The sequence below is a fragment of the Oncorhynchus keta genome, chromosome 9, assembly GCF_023373465.1.
Source record: "Oncorhynchus keta strain PuntledgeMale-10-30-2019 chromosome 9, Oket_V2, whole genome shotgun sequence".
NCBI classification, from domain to species: Eukaryota; Metazoa; Chordata; class Actinopteri; order Salmoniformes; family Salmonidae; genus Oncorhynchus; species Oncorhynchus keta.
This window is the reverse complement of record NC_068429.1, coordinates 5,806,118-5,821,942: the sequence shown is the minus strand read 5'-3', so window position 1 is coordinate 5,821,942 and position 15,825 is coordinate 5,806,118. Positions and strand designations below refer to the sequence as shown.

The 15,825-nt window shown below is 44.1% G+C and overlaps 1 protein-coding gene across 12 annotated transcripts in view; it reads right to left on the bottom strand.

The window, feature by feature from the left end:
- The window catches only part of LOC118379415 (transcription factor 4-like), a 439,744-nt gene that overhangs the window by 392,393 nt on the left and 31,526 nt on the right, over window positions 1-15,825 (bottom strand). The gene's annotated exons all lie outside the window — the stretch shown is intronic.

The window sequence follows — 15,825 nt, the reverse complement described above, 5'->3', positions numbered from 1 at the left end:
ACTGTTCTGTTACTGTTACTGTTACTGTTACTGTTACTGTTACTGTTACTGTTCTGTTCTGTTACTGTTACTGTTCTGTTCTGTTACTGTTACTGTTACTGTTCTGTTACTGTTCTGTTACTGTTCTGTTCTGTTACTGTTACTGTTCTGTTACTGTTACTGTTACTGTTCTGTTACTGTTCTGTTACTGTTCTGTTACTGTTACTGTTACTGTTCTGTTACTGTTCTGTTACTGTTACTGTTCTGTTACTGTTACTGTTCTGTTCTGTTACTGTTACTGTTACTGTTCCTGTTACTGTTCTGTTCTGTTACTGTTCTGTTACTGTTACTGTTACTGTTCTGTTACTGTTACTGCTACTGTTCTGTTACTGTTCTGTTACTGTTTTGTTCTGTTACTGTTACTGTTACTACTACTGTTACTGTTACTGTTACTACTACTGTTCTGTTACTGTTACTGTTCTGTTCATGATACTGTTCTGTTACTGTTCTGTTCTGTCACTGTAACTGTTACTGTTACTGTTCTGTTCTGTTACTGTTCTGTTCTGTTACTGGTCTGTTACTGTTACTGTTACTGTTCTGTTACTGTTCTGTTACTGTTACTGTTACTGTTCTGTTACTGTTCTGTTACTGTTCTGTTACTGTTACTGTTCTGTTCTGTTCTGTTACTGTTCTGTTACTGTTACTGTTACTGTTCTGTTACTGTTCTGTTACTGTTCTGTTACTGGTCTGTTACTGTTACTGTTCTGTTACTGTTACTGTTCTGTTACTGTTCTGTTACTGATACTGTTACTGTTACTGTTCTGTTCTGTTCTGTTACTGTTCTGTTACTGTTCTGTTCTGTTACTGTTCTGTTACTGTTCTGTTACTGATACTGTTCTGTTCTGTTACTGTTACTGTTCTGTTCTGTTACTGTTCTGTTACTGTTACTGTTCTGTTACTGTTACTGTTCTGTTACTGTTACTGTTACTGTTCTGTTACTGTTCTGTTACTGTTCTGTTACTGTTACTGTTCTGTTACTGTTCTGTTACTGATACTGTTACTGTTACTGTTACTGTTCTGTTCTGTTACTGTTACTGTTCTGTTACTGTTCTGTTCTGTTACTGTTCTGTTACTGTTCTGTTACTGATACTGTTCTGTTCTGTTACTGTTCTGTTACTGTTCTGTTCTGTTACTGTTCTGTTACTGTTCTGTTCTGTTACTGTTACTGTTCTGTTCTGTTACTGTTACTGTTCTGTTACTGTTAATGTTCTGTTACTGTTCTGTTACTGTTACTGTTCTGTTACTGTTCTGTTACTGTTCTGTTACTGTTCTGTTACTGTTACTGTTCTGTTCTGTTACTGTTCTGTTACTGTTACTGTTCTGTTACTGTTATGGTTACTGTTCTGTTCTGTTACTGTTCTGTTACTGTTCTGTTACTGTTACTGTTCTGTTACTGTTCTGTTACTGTTCTGTTACTGTTCTGTTCTGTTCTGTTACTGTTCTGTTCTGTTACTGTTACTGTTCTGTTACTGTCACTGTTCTGTTACTGTTACTGTTCTGTTACTGTTCTGTTACTGTTCTGTTCTGTTACTGTTCTGTTACTGTTACTGTTACTGTTCTGTTACTGTTCTGTTACTGTTCTGTTACTGTTCTGTTCTGTTACTGTTCTGTTACTGTTCTGTTACTGTTATTGTTACTGTTCTGTTACTGTTACTGTTCTGTTCTGTTACTGTTACTGTTCTGTTACTGTTCTGTTACTGTTACTGTTCTGTTACTGTTACTGTTCTGTTCTGTTACTGTTCTGTTACTGTTCTGTTACTGTTACTGTTCTGTTCTGTTACTGTTACTGTTCTGTTCTGTTACTGTTCTGTTACTGTTCTGTTACTGTTACTGTTCTGTTACTGTTACTGTTCTGTTCTGTTACTGTTCTGTTACTGTTACTGTTACTGTTACTGTTCTGTTACTGTTCTGTTCTGTTCTGTTACTGTTCTGTTACTGTTACTGTTCTGTTCTGTTACTGTTCTGTTACTGTTACTGTTCTGTTACTGTTCTGTTCTGCTACTGTTCTGTTACTGTTACTGTTACTGTTCTGTTCTGTTACTGTTCTGTTACTGTTACTGTTCTGTTACTGTTACTGTTCTGTTACTGTTACTGTTCTGTTACTGTTCTGTTACTGTTCTGTTACTGTTACTGTTCTGTTCTGTTACTGTTACTGTTACTACTACTGTTACTGTTACTATTACTCTTCTGTTACTACTACTGTTACTGTTACTGTTCTGTTCTGTTACTGTTCTGTTACTGTTCTGTTACTGTTCTGTTACTGTTACTGTTCTGTTCTGTTCTGTTACTGTTCTGTTCTGTTCTGTTCTGTTACTGTTCTGTTCTGTTACTGTTCTGTTACTGTTACTGTTACTGTTCTGTTCTGTTACTGTTCTGTTACTACCACTGTTACTGTTACTGTTACTGTTCTGTTCTGTTACTGTTCTGTTACTGTTACTGTTCTGTTCCGTTCTGTTACTGTTCTGTTACTGTTACTGTTCTGTTCTGTTACTGTTACTGTTACTGTTCTGTTCTGTTCTGCTACTGTTACTGTTCTGTTACTGTTCTGTTACTGTTCTGTTCTGTTACTGTTACTGTTCTGTTACTGTTCTGTTACTGTTACTGTTCTGTTACCGTTACTGTTCTGTTACTGTTCTGTTACTGTTACTGTTCTGTTACTGTTCTGTTACTGTTCTGTTCTGTTCTGTTACTGTTACTGTTCTGTTACTGTTCTGTTACTGTTCTGTTCTGTTACTGTTACTGTTCTGTTACTGTTACTGTTACTGTTCTGTTACTGTTACTGTTCTGTTACCGTTACTGTTCTGTTACTGTTCTGTTACTGTTACTGTTCTGTTACTGTTCTGTTACTGTTCTGTTCTGTTACTGTTACTGTTACTGTTCTGTTACTGTTCTGTTACTGTTACTGTTCTGTTACTGTTACTGTTCTGTTACTGTTACTGTTCTGTTACTGTTCTGTTACTGTTCTGTTACTGTTCTGTTCTGTTCTGTTACTGTTCTGTTCTGTTCTGCTACTGTCACTGTCACTGTCACTGTTACTGTTCTGTTACTGTTCTGTTACTGTTACTGTTACTGTTCTGTTACTGTTCTGTTCTGTTCTGTTACTGTTCCTGTTCTGTTACTGTTCTGTTACTGTTCTGTTCTGTTCTGTTACTGTTCTGTTACTGTTACTGTTACTGTTCTGTACTGTTACTGTTCTGTTACTGTTACTGTTACTGTTACTGTTCTGTTCTGTTACTGTTCTGTTACTGTTCTGTTCTGTTCTGTTACTGTTCTGTTACTGTTACTGTTCTGTTCTGTTACTGTTCTGTTCTGTTACTGTTACTGTTACTGTTCTGCTACTGTTACTGTTCTGTTACTGCTACTGTTACTGTTCTGTTACTGTTCTGTTCTGTTACTGTTCTGTTCTGTTACTGTTCTGTTCTGTTACTGTTCTGTTACTGTTACTGTTCTGTTACTGTTCTGTTACTGTTCTGTTACTGTTCTGTTCTGTTACTATTCTGTTACTGTTCTGTTCTGTTACTGTTCTGTTACTGTTCTGTTCTGTTACTATTCTGTTACTGTTCTGTTCTGTTACTGTTCTGTTACTGTTCTGTTACTGTTCTGTTACTGTTACTACTACTGTTACTGTTACTGTTCTGTTACTGTTCTGTTACTGTTATGTTACTGTTCTGTTACTGTTACTGTTCTGTTACTGTTACTATTACTGTTACTGTTACTGTTCTGTTACTGTTCTGTTCTGTTACTGTTCTGTTCTGTTACTGTTACTGTTCTGTTACTGTTCTGTTACTGTTCTGTTCTGTTACTGTTACTGTTACTGTTCTGTTACTGTTCTGTTACTGTTCTGTTACTGTTCTGTTCTGTTACTGTTACTGTTCTGTTACTGTTACTGTTTTGTTACTGTTACTGTTCTGTTCTGTTACTGTTACTGTTACTGTTCTGTTACTGTTCTGTTCTGTTACTGTTACTGTTCTGTTTTGTTACTGTTACTGTTCTGTTCTGTTACTGTTACTGTTCTGTTACTGTTCTGTTACTGTTCTGTTACTGTTACTGTTCTGTTACTGTTCTGTTCTGTTACTGTTACTGTTACTGTTCTGTTACTGTTCTGTTCTGTTCTGTTCGGTTCTGTTCTGTTCGGTTCTGTTTAGGCTAGTCTGCATCCTGTATCAGTTGTATCACTAAGGCTCAAAGATGGCCTCCGTCCCAAATGACAGACCTTTTTGATCTGGTCAAAAGTAGTGCACTATATAGGGAATAGAGAGTGTCATTTCAAACGCAGCCCTAGAATTCTCACCCTCTCCAGAATGAATCCTGGCTTTGTCTCCAAGGCCTCCGTCACATTTCACCTAAAGCAGACATCCACGGCTATAGACGATTGTTCAGCGGGTGTGAGTGTGTTAGAAGGGATGTCATGGGGATTGACACCTTGCTGTCATCCTATTCTGGGTAAAGACTAGCTCAAGAGTGAGAACGTGCTAACAAGTTAGGACGAATGGGTGCTAACGCTGCAGACAGCACACACACGTCTCCGAGACGAGCAGGGGTTAATGTGGAGGAAGACAGAGTTCTGGTTTAATAAGACAATCTCTCTCTCCCTCTCTCTAAATCTCTCTCTGCCTTTTGCCCCCTCCCTCTCTCTCTCCCTATAATAATAATAATAATAATATATGCCATTTAGCTGACGCTTTTATCCAAAGCGACTTACAGTCATGTGTGCATACATTCTACGTATGGGTGGTCCCGGGAATCGAACCCACTACCCTGGCGTTACAAGCGCCATGCTCTACCAACTGAGCCACAGAAGGACCGACCCTCACCCCCCCTCTTTCCCTCCATCACCCCCTCTCTCTCTCTCTCTCCCTCGCCCCCCCCCCTCTCTCTCTCCCTCTCTCTAAATCGCTCTCAGCCTTTAGTCCCCCCCGCTCTCAATTCAATTCAATTTAAAGGGCTTTATCGCCATGGGAAACATGTGTTAACATTGCCAAAGCAAGTGGAGTAGATAATATACAAAAGTGAAATAAACAAAAATGAACAGTAAACATTACACTCACAGAAGTTCCAAAATAATAAAGACATTACAAATGTCATATTATATATACAGTGTTGTAACGATGAGCAAATAGTGAAAGTACACAAGGGAAAATAAATAAGCATAAATATGGGTTGTATTTACAATGGTGTTTGTTCTTCACTGGTTGCCCTTTTCTTGTGGCAACAGGTCACAAGTCTTGCTGCTGTGATGGCACACGGTAGGAATTTGTCTCCACTTTTGTGGATTGGGGTGATCCGTACTTGGTTCCAGATATTGGGGAAGATGCCAGATCAGTCAGGATGATGTTAAAATGTTTTAAGTATAGCCAATTGTAATTTGTGGTCTGTATATTTGATCATTTCATTGTGGATACCATCAACACCACAGGCCTTTTTGGGTTGGAGGGTTTTTATTTTGTCCTATAGCTGTAATATATAGTCCAATAGTTGTACGTTCAATGTAATTGGAGAATCCAGTGGGTTCTGGTAGTCTTCAATTGATTCTAAGATTTGTATTTGATCATGTATATGTTTTTGCTCTTTATTATTTGTTATAGAGCCAAAAAGATTGGAGAAGTGGTTTACCCACACATCTCCATTTTGGATAGATAATTCTTCGTGTTGTTGTTTGTTTAGTGTTTTCCAATTTTCCCAGAAGTGGTTAGAGTCTATGGATTCTTCAATTACATTGAGCTGATTTCTGACATGCTGTTCCTTCTTTTTCCGTGGAGTATTTCTGTATTGTTTTAGTGATTCACCATAGTGAAGGCGTAGACTCAGGTTTTCCGGGTTTCTATGTTCTTGGTTGGACAGGTTTCTCAATTTCTTTCTTAGATTTTTGCTTTTCTTCATCAAACCATTTGTCATTGTTGTTCATTTTCTTTGGTTTTCTATTTGACATTTTTAGATTTGATGGAGGGAAGCTGAAAGGTCAAATATACTGTTTAGGTTTTCTACTGCCAAGTTCACACCTTCACTATTACAGTGGAACGTTTTACCCAGGAAATCGTCTAGAAGGAATTTAATTTGTTGTTGCCCAATTGTTTTTTGGTAGATTTCTCCTTCCATCTATAGCATTTCTTAATATTATTCAGTTCCTGTGGATTTGATGCCTCATGACTGAGCAAAGTGTTCAAGTGGAATGTGATGTTGCTGTGATCTGATAGGGGTGTCAGTGGGCTGACTGTGAACGCTCTGAGAGACTCTGGGTTGAGGTCAGTGATAAAGTAGTCTACAGTACTACTGCCAAGAGATGAGCTATATGTGTACCTACTATAGGAGTCCCCTCGAACCCTACCGTTGACTATGTACATACCCAGCGTGCGACAGAGCTGCAGGAATGGTGACTCTCTCCCTCTTTCTCTCTCTCTCACCCTCCCTCTCTCTCTCTCTCTCTCTCTCTCTCTCCTCTCTCTCTCTCTCTCTCTCTCTCTCTCTCTCTCTCTCTCTCTCTCTCTCTCTCCCTCTCTCTCTCTCTCACCCTCCCTCCCTCTCTCTCTCTCTCACCCTCCCTCACCCTCTCTCTCTCTCCTCTCACTCTCCCTCTCTCTCTCTCTCTCTCTCTCTCTCTCTCTCTCTCTCTCTCTCTCTCTCTCTCTCTCTCTCTCTCTCTCTCTCTCTCTCTCACCCTCCCTCTCTCTCTCTCACCCTCCCTCTCTCTCTCTGTCTCTCTCTCTCTCTCTCACCCTCTCTCTCTCTCTCTCCTCACCCTCTCTCTCTCTCTCTCTCTCTCTCTCTCTCTCTCTCTCTCTCTCTCTCTCTCTCTCTCTCTCTCTCTCTCTCTCTCTGCCTCCCAGTCTGCCCACCTCTCTCTCTCTCTCTCTCTCTCGATACCTGCGTGTCTCCTCGCGTACCTCTCTCTCTCTCTCTCTCTCTCTCTCTCTCTCTCTCTCTCTCTCTCTCTCTCTCTCTCTCTCTCTCTCTCTCCCTCCTCCCTCCCTCCCTCTCTCTCTCTCTCTCTCTCTCTCTCTCATCTCTCTCTCTCTCTCTCTCACCTCCCTCTCTCTCTCACCCCTCTCTCTCTCCCTCTCTCTCTCTCTCTCTCTCTCTCTCTCTCTCTCTCTCTCTCTCTCTCTCTCTCTCCCTCTCTCTCCCTCTCTCTCTCTCTCTCTCTCTCTCTCTCTCTCTCTCTCTCTCTCTCTCTCTCTCTCTCACCCTCTCTCTCTCTCTCCTCTCTCTCTCGCTCTCCTTCTCTCTACACAGTGCTGCCCTCGACAGGAACATGCTTGTTTGAGTTGCAGTAGTTAAAAGCATGTTGTAAACAAACTACAGAAAACACTTAACATTTTCAAATACACTGCACTACAATGGCAATTTATGAGAGAGGCAGCCACTCACACCCATCCAGTTTTAGTCAGTCGAGCTCACTATGTTGAAGTGAAGTACTCCCAATTCAAAACCAGAGACGCAGAGACTAACATATGGGGCTCGGGACTGAGACTGAGACTGGGGGTTCAGGACTGAGACTGAGACTGGGGGATCAGGACTGAGACTGGGGGTTCAGGACTGAGACTGAGACTGGGGGATCAGGACTGAGACTGGGGGTTCAGGACTGAGACTGGGGGCCCAGGACTGAGACTGGGGGCCCAGGACTGAGACTGGGGGCCCAGGAGGACTGAGACTGGGGGCCCAGGATTGAGACTGGGGGCCCAGGAGGACTGAGACTGGGGGATCAGGACTGAGACTGGGGGATCAGGACTGAGACTGGGGGTTCAGGACTGAGACTGGGGGCCCAGGACTGAGACTGAGACTGGGGGTTCAGGACTGAGACTGAGACTGGGGGTTCAGGACTGAGACTGGGGGCCCAGGACTGAGACTGAGCCAGGGGGTTCAGGACTGAGACTGGGGGTTCAGGACTGAGACTGAGACTGGGGGTTCAGGACTGAGACTGGGGGTTCAGGACTGAGACTGGGGGCCCAGGACTGAGACTGAGACTGGGGGTTCAGGACTGAGACTGAGACTGGGGGATCAGGACTGAGACTGGGGGTTCAGGACTGAGACTGGGGGCCCAGGACTGAGACTGGGGGCCCAGGACTGAGACTGGGGGCCCCTGAGACTGGGGGAGGACTGACTGAGACTGGGGGGGGATCAGGACTGAGACTCAGGGGGGATCAGGACTGAGACTGGGGGCCCAGGACTGAGACTGGGGCCAGGACTGAGACTGGGGCCCAGGAGACTGGGGGAGACTGGACTGGGGACTGGGGTTCAGGACTGAGACTGAGACTGGGGGTTCAGGACTGAGACTGGGGGCCCAGGACTGAGACTGAGACTGGGGGTTCAGGACTGAGACTGAGACTGGGGGTTCAGGACTGAGACTGGGGGCCCAGGACTGAGACTGAGACTGGGGGTTCAGGACTGAGACTGGGGGTTCAGGACTGAGACTGGGGCTCAGGCTAACCTTTCTATATACTTTAACTGACCAGATTTTGGAAATGAAAATCAGAGATTTATTTTTACTGTGAAAAATGTACATTTAAATTATGGAAATATATTTAACTATACAGTTTCCCTATAGCCCTTTCAAATACTTGTATTAATTAACACATATTTCGTCATTTTAGCAGATTTCGTCATCTTAGCAGATTTCGTCATCTTAGCAGATTTCGTCATTTTAGCAGATTTCGTCATCTTAGCAGATTTCGTCATTTTAGCAGATTTCGTCATCTTAGCAGATTATGTCATTTTAGCAGATTTCGTCATTTTAGCAGATTTCGTCATCTTAGCAGATTTCGTCATTTTAGCAGATTTCGTCATTTTAGCAGATTTCGTCATCTTAGCAGATTTCGTCATCTTAGCCTAACTAGTAATGTTTGGTAAACTATATGTTGTTTTATGCAACACTTTCTGGAAATATGGGATTAGTCCTTGGAAATATGGGATTAGTCCCTGGAAAAATGGGATTAGTCCCTGGAAATATGGGATTAGTCCCTGGAAATATGGGATTAGTCCATGGAAATCGGGGATAGTCCCTGGAAATCGGGGATAGTCCCTGGAAATCGGGGATAGTCCCTGGAAATATGGGATTCGTCCCTGGAAATATGGGATTAGTCCCTGGAAATTGGGGATAGTCCCTGGAAATATGGGATTAGTCCGTGGAAATCGGGGATAGTCCCTGGAAATATGGGATTAGTCCCTGGAAATCGGGGATAGTCCCTGGAAATAGGGGATAGTCCCTGGAAATATGGGATTAGTCCCTGGAAATCGGGGATAGTCCCTGGAAATCTGGGATTAGTCCCTGGAAATCGGGGATAGTCCCTGGAAATATGGGATAGTCCCTGGAAATCGGGGATTAGTCCCTGGAAATCGGGGATAGTCCCTGGAAATATGGGATTAGTCCCTGGAAATCGGGGATAGTCCCTGGAAATATGGGATTAGTCCCTGGAAATCGGGGATAGTCCCTGGAAATCGGGGATAGTCCCTGGAAATCGGGGATAGTCCCTGGAAATATGGGATAGTCCCTGGAAATATGGGATTAGTCCCTGGAAATCGGGGATAGTCCCTGGAAATATGGGATTAGTCCCTGGAAATATGGGATTAGTCCCTGGAAATCGGGGATAGTCCCTGGAAATCGGGGATAGTCCCTGGAAATAGTCCCTGGAAATATGGGATTAGTCCCTGGAAATATGGGAATAGTCCCTGGAAATCGGGGATAGTCCCTGGAAATATGGGATTAGTCCCTGGAAATATGGGATTAGTCCCTGGAAATCGGGGATAGTCCCTGGAAATCGGGGATAGTCCCTGGAAATATGGGATTAGTTCCTGGAAATCGGGGATAGTCCCTGGAAATGTGGGACGTCTGGTCAACCTAACAATAGGACACTTCCAAAGGCCATCACCTGGTCCAGAAACAGGGAATGAAGCAGAAGAGCAAGGATTGTACCGATACAGATGATGTCCTCCTCCTCCTCTTCATGACAAATATCAGCATTAGTACAGCTACTTGGCTAAACAAGGCTTGGTGAAATAGTAACATCCCCTTAGTCACATGATTGCCATGGCAGCAATGCGATGGAAGGCAATCATATGTGACCGGTTTCAAGAAAATGCATGTATGTTGCAATTCACTACTTCACAGGAGAGGCATTTGAACATTTTGTGGCTGAACTGCCTTCTGGGACATGTGAACTTTCATGTGCCTTATAATAACAAACTTGAATGCCATCTGTAAATACTTAAAAAAAATATATATATATATATATAATTACGAGCCTAGTTGGTTTAGCCAGAGAAAAATACAGGAACCTTCCTGCTAGCCGTGATTGGCTGAGATAATGGATGGGCTGGACATGCTGTGAGATGATGACAGAGTTTTTAAAATCAATGGAATGCCCGGTGGAAGCGGAGCGATGATTGCCAAATGAGCAGAGAGTCGAAAAGAGAACACAGAAGGCTGTTGTATAAACACCTGTCTCTGGATTACATCTACAAACTAAAGGGCAACCACAATCTGTGACAGGGAGGGAGAAGCGTCCATTCATGTAGACGGGATACATTTTCAGATATTATATGTTTTTTAATTTAGTTAGAAAGTCATTTTCATTGTAAGTTCAAGCGTACTGTTAGCTAACTAGCTAACGTTAGCTGGCTGGCTTGCTAGCTAACTAGCTAACATTACATGTATGATCTGTGTAGTAATATTATTTGTATCTCAGGAAGCCATTTGCATTGCTAGTTATAGCCTAGTGTTAGCTAGCTAGCTAACACTGAACCTAGTTGCTTAGCTTTATCTATCTGCAGATTCATGCATGGCGCATGTTAGTATGAGATGAGATTATGATTCATTGTTTAGCTAGCTAGCTAGCTACATGTCAAAAGACTCCACTATGTCAGTAACCATTTCACTGTACCGTTTACACCTTCTGCATGTGACAAATAAACATAGATTATATTTGATATAGTTTGTGTTTACCAGAGACGTTAATGTGAAGAACAACATGACCTGCACCAAAGTCAGATTAGGATATAGGCCTTTTTAGTCTTTAAATCTTTGGTTGTTTACTACACTACTCCCTCTGTTTAGCACATGGCCTCACATGTGATTCCTTAAAGAGATGAGTGCGGCAGGAGGCTTAAGAGGGTGCGATCAATGCTGAATGGGCGGGGCTAAAGGCTTAAGAGGATGTGAACGATACTGAATGGGCAGGGATAAAGGCTTAAAAGGGTGTGAACGATGCTGAACGGGTGGAGAGACAGAAGAGCTCTCCAGTAGGTGAACCAAAACATTCAAGGGCCATTTTGTGGTTACACGGTTTATCAACTTTCAGTTCAGTATGACTTTCCCCATTGTTGACTTTCCCCAGAAAAGAGAGAGAAGAGAGACAGAGAGAGAGACAGAGAGAGAGAGAGAGAGAGCCAGACCTGAGAGAGACAGAGAGAAGAAGCAGAGAGAGAGAGAGAGAGAGATACAGACAGACAGACAGACAGACAGACAGAGCGATAGAGACAGAGAGAGAGAGAGAGAGAGAGAAATAGAGAGAGGGAGAGAGAGAGATGTGAGAGAAAATGAGAGAGAGAGAGAGAGAGAGAGAGAGAGAGTAAATACTTAAAAAATATATATATAGAGAGAGAGAGAGAGAGAGAGAGAGAGAGAGAGAGAGACAGAGAGAGAGACGTGAGAGAGAGAGAGATGGGGAGAGAGGGAGAGAGATAGAGAGAGAGAGAGAGAGAGAAGAGAGAGAGAGAGAGAGAGAGAGAGAGAGAGAGAGAGACAGAGAGAGAGAGAGGAGAGAGAGGAGAGAGAGAGAGAGAGAGAGAGAGAGAGGCAGAGCGATAGAGACAGAGAGAGAGAGAGAGAGAGAGAGAGAGAGAGATAGAGAGAGAGAGAGAGAGAGAGAGAGAGAGAGAGAGAGAGAGAGGAGAGAGAGAGATGAGAGAGAGAGAGATGAGAAGAGGGAGAGAGAGAGAGAGAGAGAGAGAGAGAGAGAGAGAGAGAGAGAGAGAGAGAGAGAGAATGAGAGAGGTGTCTCTCCTGTCTCTAATAGCCTTCTGAACACAGTGACAGATGAGAGGATCGTGAACAAATTAGGAGAGAAGGGGAGTGGAAGACCGAGGAGGGAGCAGCACATGACAGGCTGGATGTGTTATATAATGCATTAGAATACATTCATAATTACCCCAGGGCTCTACAGACACATACAGTACGAGCTTATTAGCACACAAACTAAGCTATACGGGGAGAGTTCTGATCACTAATATTAGCCTCAGGCTATCAGACACTAGTAAGTACTGTATTGTAGGCTGCACCAAGCATCTGGTTATTACTGTAAGTCTGTCATGTACAGGAGAATAACTTCAGATCTGGCTCTTCTGTTCAGAAAACTTTTTTTTGTGTGTGTTTTTAAATGTGTGTAGTCTTTGTTTCCCTGAAGGAGAAGAAATTGAATCAGCCTCCTCTGTATAATGGCATGGTCTAGAGAAAAGAAAGCAAAGAACCTGGCTAACTGCTGGGTACTGATGTAGAGACCTGTCTGTCTAGCTAACTGCTGGGTACTGATGTAGAGACCTGTCTGTCTAGCTAACTGCTGGGTACTGATGTAGAGACCTGCCTGTCTAGAGAGAGAGAGAGAGAGAGAGAGAGAGAGAGAGAGAGAGAGAGAGAGAGAACTGGTGGGTACTGATGTAGAGACCTGTCTGTCTAGCTAACTGGTGGGTACTGATGTAGAGACCTGTCTGTCTAGCTAACTGTTGGGTACTGATGTAGAGACCTGTCTGTCTAGCTAACTGCTGGGTACTGATGTAGAGACCTGCCTGTCTAGCTAACTGTTGGGTACTGATGGGTACTGATGTAGAGACCTGTCTGTCTAGCTAACTGGTGGGTACTGATGTAGAGACCTGTCTGTCTAGCTAACTGTTGGGTACTGATGTAGAGACCTGCCTGTCTAGCTAACTGCTGGGTACTGATGTAGAGACCTGCCTGTCTAGCTAACTGTTGGGTACTGATGTAGAGACCTGTCTGTCTAGCTAACTGCTGGGTACTGATGTAGAGACCTGCCTGTCTAGCTAACTGGTGGGTACTGATGTAGAGACCTGTCTGTCTAGCTAACTGCTGGGTACTGATGTAGAGACCTGTCTGTCTAGCTAACTGCTGGGTACTGATGTAGAGACCTGTCTGTCTAGCTAACTGCTGGGTACTGATGTAGAGACCTGTCTGTCTAGCTAACTGCTGGGTACTGATGTAGAGACCTGTCTGTCTAGCTAACTGCTGGGTACTGATGTAGAGACCAGTCTGTCTAGCTAACTGTTGGGTACTGACGTAGAGACCTGTCTGTCTAGCTAACTGTTGGGTACTGATGTAGAGACCTGTCTGTCTAGCTAACTGCTGGGTACTGATGTGGGGACCTGTCTGTCTAGCTAACTGTTGGGTACTGATGTAGAGACCTGCCTGTCTAGAAAAACTGCTGGGTACTGATGTAGAGACCTGTCTGTCAAGCTAACTGTTGGGTACTGATGTAGAGACCTGTTTGTCTAGCTAACTGGTGGGTACTGATGTAGAGACCTGTCTGTCTAGCTAACTGCTGGGTACTGATGTAGAGACCTGTCTGTCTAGCTAACTGCTGGGTACTGATGTAGAGACCTGTCTGTCTAGCTAACTGCTGGGTACTGATGTAGAGACCTGTCTGTCTAGCTAACTGGTGGGTACTGATGTAGAGACCTGTGTGTCTAGCTAACTGGTGGGTACTGATGTAGAGACCTGCCTGTCTAGCTAACTGGTGGGTACTGATGTAGAGACCTGTCTGTCTAGCTAACTGGTGGGTACTGATGTAGAGACCTGTCTGTCTAGCTAACTGGTGGGTACTGATGTAGAGACCTGTCTGTCTAGCTAACTGCTGGGTACTGATGTAGAGACCTGTCTGTCTAGCTAACTGCTGGGTACTGACGTAGAGACCTGCCTGTCTAGCTAACTGTTGGGTACTGATCTAGAGACCTGCCTGTCTAGCTAACTGTTGGGTACTGATGTAGAGACCTGCCTGTCTAGCTAACTGCTGGGTACTGACGTAGAGACCTGCCTGTCTAGCTAACTGGTGGGTACTGATGTAGAGACCTGTCTGTCTAGCTAACTGCTGGGTACTGATGTAGAGACCTATCTGTCTAGCTAACTGCTGGGTACTGATGTAGAGACCTGTCTGTCTAGCTAACTGCTGGGTACTGATGTAGAGACCTGTCTGTCTAGCTAACTGCTGGGTACTGATGTAGAGACCTGCCTGTCTAGCTAACTGCTGGGTACTGATGTAGAGACCTGTCTGTCTAGCTAACTGCTGGGTACTGACGTAGAGACCTGTCTGTCTAGCTAACTGCTGGGTACTGATGTAGAGACCTGTCTGTCTAGCTAACTGGTGGGTACTGATGTAGAGACCTGTCTGTCTAGCTAACTGCTGGGTACTGGTGTAGAGACCTGTCTGTCTAGCTAACTGGTGGGTACTGATGTAGAGACCTGTCTGTCTAGCTAACTGTTGGGTACTGATGTAGAGACCTGCCTGTCTAGAAAAACTGCTGGGTACTGATGTAGAGACCTGTCTGTCTAGCTAACTGTTGGGTACTGATGTAGAGACCTGTCTGTCTAGCTAACTGGTGGGTACTGATGTAGAGACCTGCCTGTCTAGAAAAACTGCTGGGTACTGATGTAGAGACCTGTCTGTCTAGCTAACTGTTGGGTACTGATGTAGAGACCTGTCTGTCTAGCTAACTGGTGGGTACTGATGTAGAGACCTGTCTGTCTAGCTAACTGCTGGGTAGTGATGTAGAGACCTGTCTGTCTAGCTAACTGCTGGGTACTGGTGTAGAGACCTGTCTGTCTAGCTAACTGCTGGGTACTGGTGTAGAGACCTGTCTGTCTAGCTAACTGGTGGGTACTGATGTAGAGACCTGTCTGTCTAGCTAACTGGTGGGTACTGATGTAGAGACCTGTCTGGGGACTATTACTGATGTAGAGACCTGTCTGTCTAGCTAACTGGTGGGTACTGATGTAGAGACCTGTCTGTATAGCTAACTGCTGGGTACTGATGTAGAGACCTGCCTGTCTAGCTACCTGCTGGGTACTGACGTAGAGACCTGTCTGTCTAGCTAACTGCTGGGTACTGGTGTAGAGACCTGTCTGTCTAGCTAACTGGTGGGTACTGACGTAGAGACCTGTCTGTCTAGCTAACTGCTGGGTACTGGTGTAGAGACCTGTCTGTCTAGCTAACTGGTGGGTACTGATGTAGAGACCTGTCTGTATAGCTAACTGCTGGGTACTGATGTAGAGACCTGCCTGTCTAGCTAACTGGTGGGTACTGACGTAGAGACCTGCCTGTCTAGCTAACTGTTGGGTACTGATGTAGAGACCTGCCTGTCTAGCTAACTGCTGGGTACTGACGTAGAGACCTGCCTGTCTAGCTAACTGTTGGGTACTGATGTAGAGACCTGCCTGTCTAGCTAACTGTTGGGTACTGATGTAGAGACCTGCCTGTCTAGCTAACTGCTGGGTACTGACGTAGAGACCTGTCTGTCTAGCTAACTGTTGGGTACTGATGTAGAGACCTGCCTGTCTAGCTAACTGCTGGGTACTGATGTAGAGACCTGCCTGTCTAGCTAACTGCTGGGTACTGACGTAGAGACCTGCCTGTCTAGCTAACTGCTGGGTACTGACGTAGAGACCTGTCTGTCTAGCTAACTGTTGGGTACTGATGTAGAGACCTGTCTGTCTAGCTAACTGTTGGGTACTGATGTAGAGACCTGCCTGTCTAGCTAACTGCTGGGTACTGATGTAGAGACCTGCCTGTC